This window comes from Echinops telfairi, unplaced genomic scaffold (genome assembly GCF_000313985.2).
Source record: "Echinops telfairi isolate 266 unplaced genomic scaffold, ASM31398v2 ScPeMD7_5592;HRSCAF=6446, whole genome shotgun sequence".
Taxonomy (NCBI): domain Eukaryota; kingdom Metazoa; phylum Chordata; class Mammalia; order Afrosoricida; family Tenrecidae; genus Echinops; species Echinops telfairi.
This window is the reverse complement of record NW_022109491.1, coordinates 3110179-3116380: the sequence shown is the minus strand read 5'-3', so window position 1 is coordinate 3116380 and position 6202 is coordinate 3110179.

The following is a 6202-nucleotide window of genomic DNA, read 5'->3' as shown; positions in this document are numbered from 1 at the left end:
CGAGGGAGAAGCCAAGGATCAGCAAGCAAGGCCCTTTCTCTATAAGGCTCAAAGTGTTGAGGAGCGTGAAGGACACCCAAACTCAAAAAACAAATCAGTCCACCTTAGAAATCACTGCCTTATCTAGTCTGAGATCAGAAGAATTAGATAGTGCCCAGCTACCACTACGTATGTACTACTCATGACCACGGGCACAATAGAAGGTCCTGAATGGAAGGGGAGAAAAGGATAGAATAAACTCACATTTCTAACAAAAAGGCTGGACTTAAGAACAAATAGAAACTAGAGGCATACCTGTTAGATTTCTCAGGTGAGAAATACTTCAGTTCTTGGCTTCACACGGTCATTTCACGTCAAAGGCTGGTTTGTGATCCAAGTGGGATTTTATAAAGGACAATAACATTTCGGGTTTAACAGTCTCAGAAGAGTACACGCTATTGCCGAGAAGCGTGCCAAACTGCGAGTACGCCGCGCTGGGGCTCACCACTGAACACGGGCAACCTCGTGGGACAGCTCACCCACGCATGGTGGCCTGAGGCCAGAGAGACCGCGGCACAGCTGAGCCGACACAGGAGTAGGGTCAAGGGGAGAAGGTAGAAGGAAAAGGGCCAGAAGGACCAGTTGTCCTGCCGCTTATTTAAACCCCGGGCTGGGGAGGCATGGTCGAAGGTATTGGTTGACCCCATCGGTTGAATCAAGTCCACCTGGGCTTAGTTTGGGCCGCCCAGGTGCACCAACCGCCCACCTGGCTAGAACCTGATTTGGAGCATGCCAGTTACAGTCTTTATGGTTGGCTACTGCTCGCCTGATTCTCTTACAACCTCCTCTAGAGGGCCTTGGGCAGTCATGGGGAGGGACACCCCCTCTCCCTGTCTCTTGCTACCCAACATACCCAAGACTGTTTCACTAAAATACCCTTTGCACTCATAACTGAAGCCACTCCCCGAAGTCTTCTTCATCTAAATGATCGATTGGCTTATAAAATAATCAGAATCACTCCCAGGCTCCCTTCGTGATCAGCTACATGGAATCGAGAGCTGAGCACGAACCCTAAAACAAAGATGAGATGCTAAATGTGAGCAGGGACCCTGGATGAGTGGAAATAGAACAAACAGAATGAACATTATAAGACAGCTAATGATACCTTGTCAAAAATGCGAGCCACGTCGTCATAGAACCATTTGTATGAAACTGGATCAATGAGAGCCTCATTGGCAGTGTCAATGGCCACCCAGAATATAATAGAAGATTGTTTTTAAAAAGTACACAGAGAAACAACCGTTAAGGAGTGCCCCCCATCCAATCCTGCTGCCAACGCTGATGTGAGAACAATCACCCTAAGCATTGCTGTGACTGATTAAACGATGGCTTTTCCAGCATTTGGATGAGCATGAATGAGCTTATGGCAGCGTGTCCTGGCTTGTTCATGCCTAACCTTTATAAAAGGGCGAGAGTGTCCCACCTAAACATGGCCCCCAGAACTGGGAATGCTAAAGAGAGCATTGGCTGACAGTCACTCAGCAGAGCTCATTGGGATTTTGCTGTTTTAAGATAACTTCGGGTTGGAAAATTCAGTGGTTCCCACGCCCTGCCCACGCCAACACCTCTTTTGCATTTTGAAAACCCACTCAACTCTGTGTTTGATAGAGCCTCTTGAGTGCTTCTTTGTTAGAAAACAGACTTTTCCAAATCGATTGTTAAAGCAGCAAACGACCATCACAAGAATATCAAGACAGATTTTTAAGGAGGTTTTGAGTTACGCCTCCTTGTGATGCCACAGGACAGCCTAGGATGGCCCCAGAAGGTTCCCAATGCTGGGATCCTGACAGGATGGGGCCCTGGGATGCTGGGGATTAGGTATGGGCTGCTAACTCGAAGGTCGATGAGACTGCCTGGTCCTATAAAGAGATACAGCCTTGGAAACTATGTCAGGTCGTTATGAGTCAGAGTGGACTTCACACCAATGAGTGGACTTCACACCAATGCTTTTCTTCAACAAGAAGCACATCTTTATGGAAGTAGACTGCTGTTTTTTGTAGAGGACACTTTGAGGGTTCCAACTGCTAACTTTTGGGGTTCGCAGTTACGTCCCTGACCACCGTGTGACCCGGGTTCATTAAGCCAAATAGCAAAGGAAGAATAAAAATGTGACAGTTAAAAGCATTTGGAGTGTTAACAGGTGACCAAAGGGAACAGAGGAAGTTTGAGGTTTTTAGACATGATCAGATTGTAGGAGATCATCTTGGCTACCTTCTCCTTGGTCTTGTAAGGATGCTATGAGTTGGCATGGACTGGATGGCAGTGGATTTGAAGGAGAGTTGGCTAAATTTCATCAATTTCCAAAAGGAGGGATAAATATTGGGCTGATCCCATTTTGCTCTTTTCTAAAAGATCAGTTACTGGCAGGAACTTTGTTACATGATTAAATTGGTAACGTAGGTCTCTTCCTCTTTCAGCCCGGTGATTAAAACACCATGATGACGCGGTGGTTAAAACACTCAGCTGCTAGTGAGAGTTGAGTGACTCACGCCCACCAACTGCCCAGAAAAATGTGGTCATCTCCTTTTGTAAAATCACAGCCTTGGAAGCCCATGGGGGCAGTTCAGCCTTGGGGTGTAGGGTCCCTTTAAGTGAAAATCCACTCCATAGTGGTGGGTGCCACCTGACCAGCTCTCTGACCTGCTGACCTTGAATCCATTGGCTTTGGTTTCAGCCTGTGAGCAGGTGTTTCCTTTGCTTCAGGGTCAGGCAGTTCATGCTCTAACCAGTCAACCAAATCCAAACTCACTGCCATCAAGTTGATTCCCACTCAACCTTATAGGACAAGGTAGAACTGCCCCTGGGGGTTTCCAAGACTATGAATGTTTATGGGAGTAGAAAGCCTCCTCTTTGCCCTGCAGTGTCTGCTAGTTTCAAGCTGCTGACCGTGCGGTTGGAGCCCAAGGTGTAACCACTACACCACCAGGTCTCCTGTCACCAGTCAAAGCGGGCAACAAAAGATTTTCTTTGATCCGCAGATGAAGACTGTTTACTATTAATTCCAATAAGAATAAACAAGTAGTACTATTTTGAGTGCTTCAGAGGTAAATCACACCAAACCAGATTATAAAATAAATGGCTAGACAGATGCCTGCCTACTTCACAGCAATTAGCTGGATGATTGGTTATTGTTTTGCCTAGAGTTTTTACACTGGAAAATCAAATTTGGAAATTAGGTTGAGAATAATGCAAGGCATTTGCTACATTTATTACCAATTACTTTTGGAAGGCTGTGCTTACCCCAAAAAAACAAAACCAAAGCAAAAAACGATTTGAATTTCAATGTCAGAGGCAAAGTTCCTGATGCGGAAAGTTTGATTTAAAATTCTAACCCGAGGAAGAAATTCATTAGTTGGCCATTACCTTAAGACTTCAGGACAGTTGTGATGAGAAAGTGGTATTAAAAAAATGTATTTGTTGAGCAATTGCTCTTCAAGGCCTTTGATGTTTACAAAGTGTAAAAGATGCATATGTTTATGAAAGATGGTTCGTTGAAGATCAATTTGAGCACTCATATATTCATAGCCCCAGTGTTTTATAAAATCTAATTGCAACACCACATTAAAGGCATTGGTGTTTTAAAAAATGTTTCTACATTTTTATTATTACAATGTTCTACACACTGGTTATAAATATTTATATACCTAAGTGAAATTATATCTCTTAGTAGCTCACAAGGTAGATATATAGAGAAGAAGAATGTATAACATTAAAAATAATACACCAACAAACTCTACCACGAAGTTCTTCTGAAATCAGTATTTTCAACCTTGCCTTTGCTTAGTGTTGTTGCCTTGGTTAATGGCTGCCACATTGTCTCCAACTCATGACAGCCCCAGAGATGATAAGTTTTGTGTCAATTTGGCTGGACCAGGATTGTCAGTCATCTGGTCTAGTAATCCCCCATGATATAGCCTAACTGTGCAATAAACTCCATGATAGGACTTGATGTGAGCAGCCAAGTAGCTGTGGGAGGATTAAAGTGGAATGCGACCCCCTTGCTCATATCACAGCCCTGATGACATTTCCTCAGCAGTGTGACCTAGTCCATACATAAGTAGGCACTGTGGAGAGTTGTATTGCTTCTTGCTGTATCTGAGTCCTGCATCAATCTGGCTCACTGAACTCTGGATCTTTGCACTTGAGCCAAGGTCTGCCATATTGCCTCTGATCTTGGGAGCCATCAGCAGCCTTCCATCTGACCTGCTACCTGCTATCAAGCCTGTGGTTTTCCTGCTTCCTGGTTTATCAGCTACCTGAGTCAGAAGCTATGCTTCAGCTTAACATCTAACCCGTGGACTGGAACTGCATTCTGTGAACCTTTTCCTTGATATATATCCTTGATTTTATATATACATAATGATATATATTAAATTGTATATATTTATAGGCATGCTATGTATCATGCATGCATCTTTATAGGTAAATATAAGTATTTCATATGATATATATTATGTGTGCACTGTTGTTGGGTCCTATCGATTTGGTTTACCCATAGAGCCCCTATGTAGAATAGAATGAAGCACCGCCCAGGCCTACACCAGCCTCACAATGGTTCTCATGTGTGAGTCCATGGCTGCAGCCACGGTGTCAGTCCATCTCCATGAGGGTTTTCTTCTTTTTCACTCATCTTCCGCTTTTCCAAGCAGGATGTGCTTTTCTGTCTCCTGACAGCATTTCAAAGTCTGTGAGACGAAGTCTCACCATCCTTGCTTCTAAGGAGCACTCTGACTGTACTTCTCCCAAGACAGAGCTGCATGTTCTTTCAGCAGCTCACACTCTCCTCTATACTTCTTCATCTCTGTACTACAGAACCACCGGTTTTGATTCCCTAGAGAACCCAGGCTCATGTACTATAGGCAGCGGAATGGAACGTTGCTCAGTTTTGTGCGTTCTCCACAATCTATCCCTAGCTTTTCAAATCCATTTTTGTGACCATCGTGTGCTTTGAGCGGCTTTCAACGTCAGGATCTCATTTGTTAGTACTAGATCCACTATATCCTGTGGTGATACATAGGCTTCCCATTGGCTAATTTGCAGAGGTAGTAGATTTCTGGGCATTTCTTCATAGTCCGTCTTAGTGTGGAAACTGCTGAGATCAGAGTGGAACTACCTCACGGAGCTCACAGACTTGTAACATACATTGGAACCGATCTCCCATCTATCCTCTCGTGGATCTACTGGGTGAGATTTAACGATTGACTTTCTGGTTGGCTTTCACAACTGCGCCACCAGGAATCCTACAGACTTGATCACACTCACTCACTCCTGCCATTGTAGGACAAAGGAAGCCCCAGGTGATACATAAAGGAATGGGTATTACTGTGTTCCAATAATGTTACTTACAGACACCAGTGCTTTCATTTCATGTCAATTTGACATGTCATGAAATAGTCTTGTCTTCTGATTTCTGCACCCCCCACCCCTCGCCCTGAACTTCTTGGGTCTTACAAATTAAGCAACATACAGCAACAGAGAGAACTTATCCCCGCCCCCCCAAACCCCACCCCTCTGTAGCTTAGCAACCTCTGCCGTGTTGCCGTGAGTCAGAATCCACTCTATGGCAGTGAGTCTCAGGGATTTTGTAGCTCCTTGGGCGTTTTCTCAGAGTGAGCTGGAAAACAAGGAGAGCTCTTAGAGTAAAACAGTGCTGCATTCGAACTTGAGCTTGGACATGACAGCCCTCCTCTTTGTGTTGAAAACACAACAAACGGGATCAAGGACAACAGAACAAAACAACCTGGGTGGAGGGGGAGGACTGAAACAGAGACTAACTGGGTTTGGGGACAACTGATATTAACTCTAGTTGTGATGGAGGCTGCTGCGGATGGAATTGCCACTTGTGAATCCAAGTGCATAGCTGTACTTTCCACTAGTGCATAAAGAAGCTCGCGGCTTCCCCCACGTGTGACCTTGTTCACCATAAACACTTGCCTGCTCTGCAGAAGCAAACCAATGGATCAAGCCGGGGCTCCTGGCACTGCTCCTGCTGGCATTTATATTTCCCTTGCACTGAGAAAAGAGCCATCCTGGAGAGAGTGAGCTTATCTTGTATTTGCTGCATGCGTTTTAGCTCCAACTTCAAAGGCAGTGATCCCCTGGTCCTGCTTTTTAAAATTTTTTTATTTTATTTTATTTTTTTTAGCATCAGCATGTTTGCATT